Below are 17,182 nucleotides of genomic sequence, written 5' to 3'. Positions count from 1 at the left end.
TGTATGTTTGTTACTTCTTCACGCTAAAACTGCTGGACGGATTTGGATGAAATTTTATATTTAGATAGCAGAACATCTGGAATAACATATAGGCTACTTTTTATCCCGATATTCCCACGGGATAGGGTTAAAATCTCGAAATAACAACCGTTGGGCTTACAGTCACGAAATTAGGCATAGTGACGACTTAATTTTCGGGAATTCCCATTTTGGGAATTTTGTAAAATCCCGGAATTTCAATTCAACTGCTGTATCTAATGATTTACGCGTGCGAAGCCGCGGGTAAGCTTTAGTTAGGTATAAATTCGAAAGTGATTGTCTGGTAACAGTGGCGACGCAGGACTTAAATTCGGCGTGGGCAAGATAACTTTTGCGAGGCCCTGTGATGGCACACCATACATTATCTAGATGATAGATTCGAGGCACGAGGCCGCTTAGACCACGAGGCCGTCTTTATAATCAAGTCTAAAAAAAATTAAGTCCTGACTTTTTGTAATAGACATACAGACAGAACAAAGCATTCTTATTTTTTTTAAATTATTTCAACAAAAATTTCTCATTTAGTAACAAAATTTTCAAATTTTGTACTCCACATAACTTACACACAGCTGTTACCTATAATATGTTTACATCATCTAACAAGTGATTTGTTCTTTGGTAAAAAAAAAACACATATATAATTGTTCTTCATACATAACATAACTAACTAACAACTAACAAACTTACCTAAATAAAATAAAAATAGAACCTAAAACTAAAACAAATTACATAAAGAGTACCCCTTAGGCGAGGTCCCGAAGATGCTGGCAGCGTTTCCTCTTTGAATAGCTAGGCTAATTCTTTGTCCGAGGAAACTGCCAGCTCTTCGGTCACCTGTGACGTCTACTAATCTTTTTGAAATTTCTTTAAAAAGTTTTAACTTTGTAAAATACCCGAGAGCTTACGAGTTAACGCCATCACAATCTACACATTTGAAAATGCTTTCAACGACTCAATCAACGCAACAATGGCGCTCGACTAAAGCGATACTTAACGCAGTCGGCATATTTAAATAATGAGTGAAATTCCCCCCACAGGCTTGTTTCAATTCACGTCTTATCTATCCACGGCACTCCGGCGGCTGACAAGTTTGAAATGCGTGAACCAAAGCGTCAAAATAAGGAGGCTTTGAATATACGCAAGTGTATACTTGTTTAAGTATTACTTGGTATATGAGTTATTCGAAGCGCCAAATGGTGAAGAAAAGTTGGAGTTGAGATATAAATAGGTGGAATGAGAGCATGATGGACTAGAAACTGCGTAAGAATGGTTTGTTCACTATGATTCAATTAATTATGTCTGCTGTGTTGCCAATTTAGCGATTTTTGGGAATACGTTAGGATTTTCTTCCCAAGCTTTTCATACATTTTAGGAACCTTTTGCTATCAGATTTCCATCCATACATTTAGCGCTATTTGAGTTGTAGCTGTTTCTTAAGAATGAAATAATAATAATAATAAAATCATTTATTGCCACAGAAAATAAGACAGGTTACACAATCAAATAAAAAAAACATAAGCAGGTGGCAAATGGTAACACTGATTGTAAATTATCTTTACATGCAAAAAAATTGTGACCATATTAATTAGGTGGGCTCGTGCGGACTAGTCTTAGCCATAAAACTCAGTTGATTGCAAATTTTAACCTTAGTTAAAGGAACTATCTCATCTTTAATCCAGGTTTAAAGATTAAATATTTTACGTCCACTTGCAGGCATTTTAATTTAAATTTTTAGCATTTTTTTTCTAGGTTCAAATGGTCTTAAGTCCTGTCAGATCCATACAAGAACTGTCAGTTCAAGCCTTAAATCGAGATTTAAAAAAGGCTACAAGACGTCCTTACCTTTGAAGTAAAGTTTAAGAGCTAATTAAAACTGTACCTAAGCTAATTTACCCATTTGTTTATTTTGTCTAGTAAAATAAAAATGCCTTAGTACCTACGAATCTGAAAATTTGTCCATTGTATTTTGTTTCTTTTTTTTATACAATACCTAATAATTACCAAAACATTATTTATCGCCGCCAGCCTCGCCTATTCCGATAGCTATTCAATAGCTCAAATAGAAGCGCGATAATGTCCTAAGCATTTATACATAGGAAATTTGTTTTGGCGTCATAATTCACAGTTGACATTTTTAAGCGCATAAATTAACAAAGTTGCCGGCGCGACCCCGTACATTCGGCTTAACCCTTTAGCACCCACCTTGGGTAATTCCCACCCCGGCCAACCCGACCCTTTCAGCAATAGAATAAATTACAGGCCGCTTTATGTCACTGATACCGTCGCTGCGAAAATGTAAAACGCATTATTTTGAATCCGTTCGCTTAGTCTTTATAGGTGTAGTGCCTCTGCAATTAGAGGAGAGCCTTTTTGGGATTATGCGGCATAAGCCAGGTTTACGGCGCGATTTGAGATATTGCATGCGACGGGTTAACAGTTTATTGTCTTCGGAAGTTGGCTCGTTAAATTTAATTCCCCGAAGCTAAAGTTCGGGCTGGTTACCATAAATATGGACATTTTTATGCTCGACGAGTAGTTTAAGAAAATTGCTTGGAATTAATCGGAAATCCGCTGTTTTTTAAGACCGAATTACGATAACCCCGTTGACAATATAACAAATGGCTGTTCGGTGACGAGGAAAGTCTGAAGATTAAGTTGTTTCTACTTATAATAGGTCATCGTCATCAATGTCGTATTTCAGCGTCTCAGTCTAACTGTTCGCACTGATAAATTGTTGTATTAATGATCCCTAATGGTTACGAATATAATATTCTTATAGCATTTTAATTTACAGATCTATCGACTAATGTTTTTCCATCGTATTTATCGGATCAATTCGTATTTATCTTGCTTTCTCAGTTAGCTTTCGTAAACTTTAGTACAGTTTGATTAATTCGAGTTAACACTTGACAGATGGGCGTGCCTACAATCAATTTTCAACTTTGACGTCATACAAATAAAGCCATTTTTAGTATACCGCTACCCACGATTACAGATTATGTAAAAACTATTTTATTTGTATTACATCAAAGTTTAAAATTGACTGAAGGCACGCCCATCTGTCAAGTGTTAATTCCAAGTAATCGTACTGTAAGCTAGTTTAAGTTAGCTTAGCTTCAGTAAGGAAAAAATAGTAATTTTTCCACAAAATACGACGGAAAAACATTGTTCACTACATCTGTACTCGAGATCATGTTTCGAATAAACATAACTACTTAAATGATGATAAGATAAAATATGATAAAATATCACTTATTGCCACAACACATAGTACAACGAAGACTTATTATAAAGAAGACTTATTGCTTTACTAATTAATATAAAAACTAGACATAAACAATAACACTAACATTTGCTGTGGCAAAGGGGATGTACTCAGCGTATGCTGTGAGTTAGGGTTCCGTAGGCGGCCCTGACTGGCACACCGCTGATTTTCAGTACACCCCTTATAAATACTGTGGAATAATTTACAAAAATGCCTATCGTAATGACGAGCCATAACCATGGTCATAAATTATAATATTCTTCGTAGGTATGTATGGTAATAGTATGTATAACTCTTTATAAAACACAAAATCATGAAATTAACAGATAACAAAAGAAACAGATGTACAAAGGCAAATAAAGGACGAACGTAGAGAAAGACATAGTCACAGTAATTAGATTTTTTTAAGTGTCTTTCTTAGTCTTTGATACAGCATACCGCTGGCATTAATAAAGCACAGATTGTGCAAGAATTTCTATTGCATTTTAATAAGTGAAGCAAAGGCGAGTGGTTGCTGTTCAAAGCGGGCTTTCTTTAGCTGAAAGCATTCATGGCATCCGCAGTTAACAGTAACGAAACAGTAAGTAATTAAATTTTAACTACCATCCAATACTTTTTTACTCACTTTTTTACTCAGGTAATTTTTTTATCAAATCAAAAAAAATTGACAATGTTTTTTGACAATTTTGTCTCATCAAAATTATGTTTAGTGGCATAAAGGTGTATAATATTTTTGACGTTTTGTTAACGTATTTATTTATGTTTTTGACCTTACATACATATGCTTAATGTCTTATTGGTTTGAAGATAAAATTATCAAATGCTACGTTTATTTTATATACGTTAAAAGACTTTTCAATGTAGGTAAATATGGTATTTGAAATTTACCACGAGCTTTACGGTGAAAGAAAACATCGTGAGAAAACCTGCACAAACCTGCGAAGCAATTCAATGGTTTGTGTGAAGTTCCCGATCCGCACTGGGCCCGCGTGGGAACTACGCCCCAAGCCCTCTCATTCTGAGAGGAGGCCTGTGCCCAGCAGTGGAACGTATATAGGCTGGATGATGATGAAATATGGTATAGAATTTTACTTCTAGTTCAAGGCGTATCGTCTAAGTTAATAAAACCATTCGCACTAGCAACAATAAAGACAAGACTCGTTTTAAAAAACGCGCGTTGACAGCTCTTTTTTCTGTCGAGTGTCGCATTTGTATCATTAGACATCGGTTACACGCTAATTCTGGCGTCAGTTCAGTCTATCATTCTGGCTAGAATGACGACAGAATTACCGAGTACCCTTCACGGACTGACGGACTGATGGTCCAGACTGATAAAAATTAAACGTTTTCAATAATATACGTCAATCCAATGTGAATGGCGGAAAACAAGAATGATGGACTGAATAGCCGAAAGAAGCATGTAAAGTCTTACGATGAAATAAAAGAGATGAATAAAAGAGAAGTCTTACGATGGCGCGTCAACGGCGCGTTTAATAAAATAAACGTGATGTGCAAAGGCCCTTACACTGTGTCAACACACAATATCCATCTTAGCATACTGTTACGAGCCGTTCTACTGCGACGGTTCAGACAATATCCGCAACGGTCCACGGACTCAGGCGCAAAAAATATTCAGACTCCAAGATTACCGGCAACCGGCTTTGTTTCAGACGAAAGTGCCGCCAGTGAGGACTATGTGCTTTGAGAATATACTAGAGACTTATACATATAGGTACCTATATAGGTACCTAAGGGAATGGATACTAATGAATGACATAAAGTTCGACAGAAAAAAATAATTAGTCTTTTAAAAAATATGACTCTGTCCAGCGGAGAACAATTTTGCCAGTGGCTAGTGGGTTTGCCGTTGTATGGTTAAAAATCTAGAAAACGAAATGAGAGATCTCATCGCTTCGTAACGGTCAGTAATTGGCGTAAAGTGCTTCAATATGGCAATAAGTTTGTATGGAACGTTACCGTCAATTTAGTACAGTGGTTCCGAATTACATTCGGTCATATGGGTAACATTATTAAAAAGGTTAGGAACCACTGATCTAGTAGATCGTATTATAATAAGTATTGTATTAAAATTTCTTTATCCGATTTTTCTTACAAACTTACGAGTAACATATGTTATCTTGTTATAATAATAAATAATGCTAGTTCATAATAATAGTTTAATGAAAAAAATACAACTAAACACAAAAGTCCTTATATCTAGAAACTCCACTTCCTAGATAGGTAAATGATGTGCTCTAGGATAAGCATTAAGCAGTGTAGTCTATTTGATACAAAAAAAATTGTCAATGTGTTATTTAGGCTTCTAAATGATGACAGAATTGTAAAAAAAATACTTCAGCATATAAAACAAGACTGGGAAAAGAACTTAGATAGTAAGATAACACTAATTTCTGCTAAGTATTTTTGTAAGTAATAGAGGAGCATAACAAATGTACGGCTGAGTGAGTAGGTAAAGTACTTACCTACTTGTAGAGTAGATACGACAATAAATAAATCAAATCAAATCAACGCGCCACTTTTCCCTAACTGTCACATTTCTGACGAACACCACTTCAATTTTTTTGCATGACAGTTTGTTGGCGAAATAAAACACTCAAAACACTTCCTTATATAAATACTGTGCAAAACTTATTTATATAACTAACCTATCCTAATTTACATTTATATGTATATTACGAGTTATATAAAAGAAAAAAATAATAATATGAGAAATAGGTGGGTACTTATTCAACTTGATTGATACTATGCGATAGTGGGTACATTTGTGGGTTAAGTATATCTAAAATTACTTATTACATAGACATATTATCAGATAGATATTCCTATAGTGGTTAAAGAACTTGACTACGCAGCTTGAGGACCTGGGTTCGGTTTCCGGCCGGTGCAGACATTTGTATGAATAATACGAATGTTTGTTCTCGGGTCTTGGATGTTTAATATGTATTTATCTATATAAGACAGTATGTTTATCCGTTGACCAGTGTCCATAACACAAGCTTTGCTTAGTTTGGGACTAGGTCAATTTACAATAACAATAATAACAGCAACAACAATTTAGCATGTAAAATGTTAGTATGTCCTTCAACCATTTTCTATACTGGAACTCGTCACGGAGTCGACACTAGAAAAATGAGAAGGCATTTACATTTCGTATTCGTTGATCAAAGATTCAAAAGAAAGGGCAGCTCAGACGATTTGCATTCGTTAAAAATGTGGAATGCTTCATGTTTGTGTGCACGATGTGGAATCGCCGAATAAATAGGATAACAAGTTTTGATCCACCGATTGACTAAATTAGCTTCATAGTTTAGCCGTCTTTAATTAAGAGTATGTAGCTGTATTGTATTGTGTAGCTCTTTATTGTACATAAAACACGTGAAATTAACAGTTAACTAGAGAAGGGGATGTGAGGCGAAATTAAATCCTTAAAATATGGATCTCTTCTAGTTAACTAACCTTCAGCTGTTAAGAAGCTGTCAAGTTCGAAACGAGTCAGTGTTTCATGTTGTGTGTGTAGCAATTGAACCCGTGTGATATATCACTGTACATAAATTACTGTTCGCTTACGAATAAATAATAAGTCAAGAATTGTAACTGCGTTATAAAAATGGCCCCACTAAAGTCGTGGCCTAATAGGCGCGGCTAAAAATCGTGTTCTGCACGTCATTAGTCTATCATTTACTTTGCAAGCTCATCGCATTTAAAATTGTTAAATCAAACACTTCTTTTTTTTAACCTATGTAATGTGTCACTGCTGTTATAAATACATTATTTTCTTTCCTTCTTTTCTAATAAAAATTGCTAAAATCAAGTATCAAAACGTTGGAGCCAGGCTTGTAGTGTACCAGCCGCATCCAAGACGTGCCCGTCCGCTCCATTGCCCCAGACAAAGGGGTTTTTTCTTCGACTTTGAAAAATCGCGCGGCACCGAGAGGGTTGAACCCAAACATTTTAATGCCATTTGCTAGATTGCGTCTTGCATTTTTCCTGCCAGCGCTAATCCGCGAAGAACCCGGGATTACAAGGATAAAAGTATTTACGTTTTTAGTGTGATTCCGATGTCTCGGGATTAGGGCGGGATTTTTTAACGAGTCGAACCCTCGCGGTGATTAGAAAGGGTTGCTTGAAGCACTTTCCAGTAATTATTTTACATTTCTTCGAACATCATTGAAGTGCTAACGCTCGAGCGGGTTCCGTTCTCGTTACGAGCTGGCTGGAAAAGGCTGCTTGGGCGTTAATACTCCACAGCCAGGGGCGGATCCAGGTTTATAGCCAGGGAGTCACATGGCCAAATTCTAGTTTTATTTTAGTTGCTAAATCAATTATTTTCTTTTGTCGCATAAAGATACTAAGGGGCTGTTTCACCATCCATTGATTAGTGTTAACTGGCAGTTAGGTGTGGTGCCATCTCTATTTGTTTTGTTCGAATAGACGGAGACGGCATCACATTTAACCGTCGGTTAACGCTAATCAATGGATGGTGAAACATTCCCTTATTCTATTAAAATCAATCAGTTTAGAAAAATACTTACTGCTGTATAACCTATCCCAGGGAACAGCGGAATCATGACTCCCATAACCTCCCCTCTCCCTTAAACTCGCCTTTGACAGTAGCTGCAAGTAGATACTTTTAGATATTAATGTCTTTAGTTTTGTACTATTAGTGAACTACATCATTTTACTATGTTACTCTGCAATTACAAGTGCAACACTGCTACGGTTATGAGATGCATAGCTACGTTTTTTCATGTAGGAATCCGCCTTCTTGTACTATGAGCCTTTTTGTTTTTTTTTTTAATTTCAACTCCAAATTACAAAAACAAAACAAAAAGACTCCGAAAAACCAATCATAATTTGATTGCTTAGTAGCGACATCTCTTGTCTGGGTGAATGGTTAGTTCCGAAAGAATGTGACGTCGCTCGATGAGAGCGGAACATAGATGTCGCTAGTACTGCTGCTTAAGTAGCGTAGTAGATAAAAGCAAACTGAGATACATAGGTAAAATTCGTGTCTAGATTCCTGTCCGGCGGTGGTGTAGGAGTTATAGCACGCAGCACGGATTGCTGAGGACCTGGGTTCCACTGTCAGCGCTGGTCTCTTTTTCTGGTTTTTCTGTGCATTCATGTCTCAGTTTGTATTTTCGATAATCAGCATACTGTCGCATAGGCCCAACTAGGTAGGTATGTACACTCGAACCAACTGAATCGTGACCCACTATGGAACCTTGCTTGACAAGGGAATTCATTATGATAGGCACGAGTATGACGCTGTGAGAACGTTCTGGTGGGTCAGGTACATTACAAGTGCGACTTCAAAAAATCATTGAAGTTGTTAAATGATAAATATTAAAATAATATTCGAAGATGTAACATTTACAACATTAAAAAAAGTATGAAATAATAAAATATGAAATGAATATCTGCCAAATAAACAATCTCTTAAATAATATTTCCAGAAATTAAAAATCGGTGATTTAAAAATACTCATTCTAATCATTCCAGGTAATGAATATTTGACGCAATAAAAAAAATGAAACGTTGACTTTTAAATGACATTCGATTAAAAGTATTTCGACATTTTAAGGGTAAACCAATTAAAACACAAGAATAAGAATAATAATTTTCTGAAGTTCGGTTAAGAAATCATCCTCCGACTGTAAAGGGAGTCTCACACCTGTACAGGTGTGAGATTGTAAAGCAACTCGAAAATGTAGCAAATATTTACCGTTGAAACGCCAAGCTAACTTTGACGCGCTAGTTGTTAAAGTGTTTAAACATTTAATTATTTCTGGGCGCAACTTTATAAGTTTAATTAATTTTCGTAAAGTTCCACCTCAAGTGTCACGCAAAGCAATTATAACATTCATTTTGATGCGGCGGTGGATGGCGTAATGATTGAAACTTGTTTGAGAAATGATAGTCAGTGAGAAACTACAGTACCATGGTAGCCTAATGTATAGTACAGTCGAGTTCATAAGCTTGTGAGTTCAATATCTGAACACGCTTGTTAACAATAGAGTTCAGATATTGATCAAATTTTTGCTCACTTATGAACTCGACTGTACAATAACCTAATGATGAGACTTCTCAAGCAGAATCGTTCGAGCCTGAGTCCCTAATTATGCAAATATCATGCTTTATCTCTTTATTAGATAAATATTATTGTAGGTATAAAGGAATGACACTGGTGGATAATCATCTAAGATGTAAGTTCAAAAGTTCTAGCACATTTCCGGAATTTCAATTCAGATGGAGGACCCAATCATCTAGTAGATACATATTTTATATGTATTTAACTCTACTTGTAATATACTGAGCGCGGCAAAAAATCTGGCCCTCAAATATATGCAATTATAGGTAATTTTGTATGTAGGTAGAGTGGGCCAATTCTTCTGGCGCTGTTGTGCTCTATTCATACATTTTTGTCTAAAGTATAAAGCCAACTACCAGCAAAATATTAAGAATTAACTTAAAAACACGTTTAATAATATTAAAAGAAGTCCTTTCAAGCCTCCCCTAGAATAACCCTGCAATCATCAATAGCACAGATTTGCAGTGACGTCACGGCACGGGTTAGCAAGACGAATGCCCCCGTACATCATAAGGTTAATAAGAGGCTCGCAAACTAACGGCGACGCTTTGTCAACGCGCCCGCCGCCATCTTTGGGCGCCATGTTGGATTTCAATCTACTTAGCGCTTAATGAATTTGTGTCTATTGATTTTGCTTAACCCCTTTTTGTTTTGCTTAATTAACCTTTGGTTTAGAGCTGACAGGGGAGAATGAAGGGTAAGTTGATATTTCCTTTAGAAGTAACCTATTTATAAGTTTTGTGCTGTGTTATGTATAGGAGTTCCATGCGACGGGCACCGGAGCAGAGGCAGACCTAGGAGGAGATGGCGGGACGACCTGGACCGATTCCACTCAGATTGGCAAGAGCTGGCCAAGAGTAGAGACGAGTGGAATAAGAAAGGGGAGGCTTTTGCCCTGCAGTGGGACACATTATAAGCTAAGTATTTAAAAAAAATGTATAGGAGGCCAAGTAAATAATTTACTATTTTTACAGATCCTACATCAGACTGTCACATTGGCCTGAAAGGCACAATAGTCTTTAATGTATTTTTCATCACAATGCTCGTAAACAGTGTCGTAACATGCAGGCTACCTTGGTTGCAACCCCCCAAATAAAACCCTCGACCTTAATGTGCTTGTCATGAAACCCGCGGTCGGTCGCATGTACTAGAATTACGAAAATCGACTCATTAAAGCCCTCAGTCTTCGACTTCGGGCTTCTAATAGACTCTCGTTCGTAATTCCTTATTTACCGCCCTTAAGACACAATGTACTATTCTACTCCTATACTATCTATATGATTTACTTAATCACGAACACTATACATACATGATAAGAACATACCTACATAACAAGCCTTTGTAAAAGAAAAGTCTATACTCTATTTCCCATAACGCACTTGCGTCGTAGGTACCTAATGTTGCTAAAACGATACGCACTGCAGCCATTAAATTTACAACACAAATGCACGACTAACAACTTAACAAATTACTTGAATCCATAATGGTTTTTATACAGAACAAATACTTTATGAACACAATGAATAGCTGCGAACATAAGAAACACGTATCTGGGGGCACAGCAGTCGAGCAAAACAAAAACAAAGGCACGGCCGTACCACCATACTTTTCTCGATTTTTATAATCATCACTGCCAGGTAAAGATCAATTAAAAACAAAGTTTAAATTACATAATTTTTGACATTTTCATGTTTCCCATTCGTTTGTTGTTGACCTTCTATTTGCGTTTGCCATATTTTTTACAAAAGTTTTGATAAAGTTTACCCACTATTTTCTGTTATTATTTATTTTATTTAATAAGTACCGAGTCCTTGAAAATGTATTGTACGCGGTTGTAAGTATAAAGAATTCAAAAGAAGCTCATGACGTCTTATTTTGCAATGTGAGCGTAGCGATCACCACTCGCCTTTTTGAACCCTCTTAAACGAATTAGTAAGTACTTATTCCATCTTTAAATGAAATGCTTTACCCTTAAGTCATTGATATAATATTGAATCTAAAATTAGTCCAAGAATACGCAGCTCGACAGTCAGTGAGTCACCTTGGCCTGACTGTTTTATACGCAACGCGGATTAAGCAAAATAATTCGTTTCAGTAATTTGTAACGTTAATATATAACAAAAACGAAATTTAAATCCATGAAAACGCATGTTTATGTGAGGCTTAACGTATTAACAGCTAGCCATTACACTCGAGCGCAGCTATACTTATAGACTTATGAAAATGACGTCGCATTACAACGGGTAATAGCGCGCATCATCATACGAATTTATTTGAATGCGCAGTAAAAGCTCGAATCACGTCATACAAAAGGCTGTATGAGGTGGGTGGGACATTTAAAATTTACAAATGCGTAATTATGCACCCGCATTGTCGCGCGGCGGAAGGGTTACGTCCCTCCCCCCTCGGCTCCCCGATCCCCGGGAGTTCCGAGCCTAATGCTATATTTAATTTTCTCTAAGGCTCCCTCATTAATAATGCGAGGCTGCGACTTAAGTGGTGCTCGCACGACACAGGACGACAGCGACGTGTTGAAGAAATGTACCGCGACGTACGGAACGACACACATTAATTTGGATGTAAATAGATAATTAAGGCAATTTTGGTGGGTTAAGCCACTGTCGCACTGTGAAGCACTCAGGTTAAGTTGGCTTTATTTGTAGGGTTCCGTACCTTAAAAAGAAAAAAACAGAAACTTACTGGGATCTCTTCGTTGTCCGTCTGTCAAAACTCTTTTTCTCAGAAAGACGTTAACAAGTTTAAATTAATAACATAACCCTTCGAGCTGTGAACAAATCACTTCTAAGCCTAAAAGATAGTCATTAAACAGGTGTTTCCATGGACACAAATCGCCGGGGAATTAAGACCTTCCAGGTGCTTCCAGTTATCCTCAAAACTCGAAATTTTCTATATGTAAAAAGTTCTTACAGCACAAACAATAAGAAAAGTCTGAAAAATCTTAATTGTTCATGTCTGTCCATGTGAGTAATCATCCAAAATGCGTCACACTGCGTGCATTGATACCTACAAATATGTATGGAACCATCGGTGTGGGAGTCTGACTCGTGCTTGGCCGGTTTTTGATGTTCTTTTAACTAAGTACACCTCAACTCCCAATTAATTGTAAATATTGTAATGCCTCATCCACACCTTCGCGTATGAAAGGCGACGCAAGTGTGGATAATTTATCATGATTTCGCGAGGTTATTGGTGCTAGAGTTAAGAGGGCAGAGACGTTCCCGGGAATTTACATATTGAAGTGTGCTAAATTGTTTCGGAGGAACAAAGCAAATGAGAGCGTTGAAAGAAGATCGCTGCGAGGGGAGCTAGTGTTGCTTGTAGCTCGTTTGTTGCTGACTTTTAAGTACGAGGGAGTTAGGAATTTGAGGTTTGAAATATCTAATTTAATATTTTTAGGGTATCGTACCTCAATTAGCAAAAACGGAACCCCTGTAAGATCACCATGAGTCTTTCTGTCCGTCCGTTTGACAAGACCTTTTTTCCATTCCATTCTCTTATTCAACGCATTCATTTCGTTTCGTTCCTACATACTTGTGCCTAAGGAGTGAGCAAGATCTTTTCTTGAAATCAGTTTAACCATCGACTACGTATTCTCAACGTGAAATTACCTAAGCAGCAGAGCTAAGTAAACATCGTCTCGGAAAACACTCCGAATACCAAAACAAAACTTATTCCAAACTCAATATACGTCCAGCTTAAAAGCTAAAGTATATTAGCATGCATTAATACCGGTAGGATCTTGGCGAGGCGCGAGGTGTGTAATTGGGTTAGAGCCCTTTGACACCCGCCTTAACGAGGTTTGCGACGGCACTTGGGTTGCTACCCGACAATGCTTGGCAGTGTGACGCCGGCCTAAGTTGACGTGTAGCGTCGCTAAATTGATCGTCGGTTACAGTTTGTAGCCATTTGCCATTGCGTTGATGACTGAAAAGCCAAATGGTTAGAAAACATGTGGCTGTATTGTCTAACACCCGGGCGCTCGCAATCGCATTCACTATCTCTTTCTACCCTCATCCTACAACGTCTGACAGAAAGAGTGGTAAAAACGATTATGATTCGCAGTGTATAGACAATAAGGCTGATTATGAAGCTGGAGATTCCGGGTTCAATCCCTGTTAGGGGCAGATTTTTGTATGTTTGCTCTCGGGCTTTGGATGTTTGGACGTTTTGGACGTATCTGAATATCAAAAATTAATTATATCTAAAGTTAAAAAGTCGACGGTCAAAATATCGAAAGTAGGTTAGGTTAGGTTCAATATGTATGTATGTATGTAAACTCTTTATTGTACAAAATAAGTAAACAAACACAATTGACAAACAATGAGGTATATGTACAAAGGCGAACTTATCCCTTTAAGGGATCTCTACCAGTCAACCTTTGAGTGAATATTTTGACCGTCGATATTTTAACTATCGACATTTCAATTTTCGATATTCAGATACGTGCCCATTTATCTTTATAAGTAGGTACGTATAGTATCCGTTGCCTATATGTATATCCACAGCATAAACTTTGCTCAATTTGGGACTAAGTGGGTGTCGATATTGTTCCATGTGTTTTTTTGTTAACAAGACTAGGTTGCTACTAATTACAACTCTCAAGTTTGTTTTCCACGAACGAGGCGAGACGAGACGAGGTGAGATGAGAATTGAAATTTGTATGCATTCTCGCGCGTCCGCCGCGAGCCGCGGGCCGCTGTGGGCGCCGCCATACAAATTTCAATTCTCGTCTCGCCTCGTCTCGTCTCGCCTCGCCTCGTCTCGCCTCGCCGGTGGAAAACCACCATCAGGGTCTTGAAGTGTAGAAAGAAAGGTAAATTACGGTATTTTTGACACCTGCTTTGAGGTTTCCGACAGCACTTGGGTCTCTACCCGACAAAATGCTCGGCAGTGTGTCGCCGGCCTAAGTTGACGTGTAGCGTCGCTAAATTGATATTCGGTTCCAGTTTGTAGTTAGTAATACAAAAGGTAATACCGCAACATGACTAGGCCACTACAAACGAGATTTTCAAGTATAAAAAAGGTGCAAAGGTAAAAAAGCTGTACATCCTGGTTTAGACCTGCAAGAATCGTGCATGTAGTACTACATTGCTGCGCTCGATTGTTCACTTCAAACTTTAACCTTTACGACCTCGCAATGTAAATAAGTGCAAGTGGTATTATTGGCACGGTATTTCTTGAAGGTGTAAATTGGGCTTAAGGGTTGCTGTTTTGCTATTGTCGCTTCTCTAGGCTACGTAGCGATAAATATATATATTTTTAAAAGTCCGACACAAAAAGAAGGATGTTATAAGTTTAACCGCTATGTGTGTTTCTGTCCGTGACATCCGTGACATCAATGGTGCCCGAACAAATATGGACCGATTATGATTGATTTGAAGTACCCTATAAGTTTTTCAATTACGGCAATTTGTATGAGAGAACACTTTTTTTAATGACTATATTGATTACGTTGATTTAGAAGTTTGATTTTTTTCATTGGTCCAAGGGATAGGAGACTTAAGTATTTGATATTTATTTCAGCTCAATACCTTCATGTGTTCCAGAGAAAAACGGTCTTAACAGACGGACAGACAGACAACAAACTGATACCTTAAGGGTTCCATTTTGTCTCGAAGAAAAATGTTTTAGAGGTAGTTTGAAGGGATCGTCTTATGTGCGAATGTTTTCACGCATTTTTCTTTCCAATCTAACTATATAACTCAAATACGCTACAACTCGTTAAATAGAAATTTTTCCCTCGTTATTCCGTAGTAACTACACATTTTGTCGAAACACGACACAAGGTGAAAATCCCAACGCCTAGCGACGCCCTCCAGCGTCAGACTTATTACCGCCAGCAATTTGAGCGAGTTTTCAGTCAGCAAACAAAATGGTGATATTGATTTTGACGTCAATATTGGGTTTGTAGCAATATAGTAAACTAACATACCTTGCGTTTAGTAAGAAAAGGGTCCATATTGGTACCCGAAGCGCTTTTATTGACTGTATTTATTGCTCTTGCTGTCGGCAATTTTTAACCGACTTAAAAAAATGAGGTTATTAATTTAATATTTAAGTACAACCCCCATTATTTTAATTGTAAAGTGACCATGCACTTAGTTAATATTTTAATACTTTTTGTTTTCAACATTAATAAAAGTAACTTTAATAGTTAGGTAAACGTCCGAGTGCACGACACGCTAATGCCCAATAGACGACACCCTGCTGTCATCTCTATTGATAAAGACAATGCCAACTATTGGTACAGTGACGATCACTCGTACGATTACCTTATACCTACTAATAATGATATGTACAATATTACGCAGCCTATATACGTTCCACTGCTGGGCACAGGTATCCTCTCAGAATGAGAGCGCTTGGTCCCTAGTTCCCGCGCGGGCCCAGTGCGAATTGGGAACTTCACGCACACCATTAAATTGCTTCGCAAGTTTGTACAGGTTTCCTCACGATTTTTTCCTTCACCGTAAAGCTCGTGGTTTTCAAATGTAATTTCACACGTGTATTTCGAAAAACGCAGAGTAGTCGGGGTTTGAACCCACAATCCTCTGCCTGAACGACTATAAGCATTGAAGATACGGAATGTAGGTACTAACCACAATCCACCGAACTTGTACATTTACCATTTATTTTAAAACCGGCAAAACTTCACCAAAGGTAAAATGAGGTAGCCTGGTGTCAAAAGAAGGGATCCAAATTGATAATTAATTGTTTCGCGAAACTTCTGGACCAAATTAAATCCCCTTTTGAGGCGTCCGAGGCGGCGGAGTGACAAAGGTCCACCGGTGACAATTTAATATCTGTTGGATAGAAACGTCGACCCTGGCCGCCTACGCTTAGGTATGGCACAAAGAACAGGTGGCAGCGGGAAAATATTGCAAGTTTAGTCTTCGATACGTGAAAGAGGTTATTGTAAAACAGTTAGAAGATATAAGTACACAGTTTGAAAGTTATAAATTAGGGATAGGGGTGTAGAAAAAACACGACATTAAAATAATTTTAATGTAGTGTTTTTTCGGGCAGGACAACGTCTGCCAGGTCCGCTAGTAATAATTAAAAAGGAAAAGAGATGTACAATTACAAACTTATCCCGATTTCTCCCCTACACCCCTATACCTAATTTATAACTTTCACCAACAACAGCGCCATCTAGCGGGTCCAATTGCGTTTTCAAACCATCAACCAACGTTGTTTTGCCATATCAATTATTTTAAGTGAATATTTTCTAGGCAAATATAAAATAACTAATTTATTGTGTGTGGGGATGTGGTATATAACTGTCAGTTACGAAACCCATGAACATTTTGTAGCTATGGGAAAATGTTTTTTCTTTTAGAATCAGAATCAGAATTATTTATTTGTAAAACATAGGTAAACAAAATACAGGTGGAAAAAAAATACAGTGTGTATCACTATGTTTTGCCTGTTGGCGTACAAATATAAAGTAAAAGTAAGAAATTTTAACTAAAAATTTAAAAATAACAAGCAAATCACCATGCAAGAAACAGACAGTAATATGAACTAATGAAATAAAAAATTATAAGTGAGTAATAAAATATTAAATAATAAACAATAATCAATCTATAATATTTAAATAATTGCATGTCAAAGGAACTAATAATGATAGTTATAAATCATTGTCATTTAAAAAATCATGCGTACTGTAGTAGCATTTTTGAATTAATAATTTCGTCAGGTTTTTCTTAAATGTGCTCTTAGTATGTATGTAAACTCTTTAGTCA

The 17,182-nt window shown here is 37.2% G+C and overlaps 1 protein-coding gene across 2 annotated transcripts in view; it reads right to left on the bottom strand.

The window, feature by feature from the left end:
* Nucleotides 1-17,182, bottom strand: part of RunxB (RUNX family transcription factor Runt related B) — a 45,517-nt gene that overhangs the window by 1,671 nt on the left and 26,664 nt on the right. The window lies entirely within an intron of this gene.

This window comes from Choristoneura fumiferana, chromosome 23, assembly GCF_025370935.1.
Source record: "Choristoneura fumiferana chromosome 23, NRCan_CFum_1, whole genome shotgun sequence".
Classification (NCBI taxonomy): domain Eukaryota; kingdom Metazoa; phylum Arthropoda; class Insecta; order Lepidoptera; family Tortricidae; genus Choristoneura; species Choristoneura fumiferana.
The sequence above is the reverse complement of the archived record's forward strand: the minus strand, read 5'-3'. Positions and strand labels throughout refer to the sequence as shown.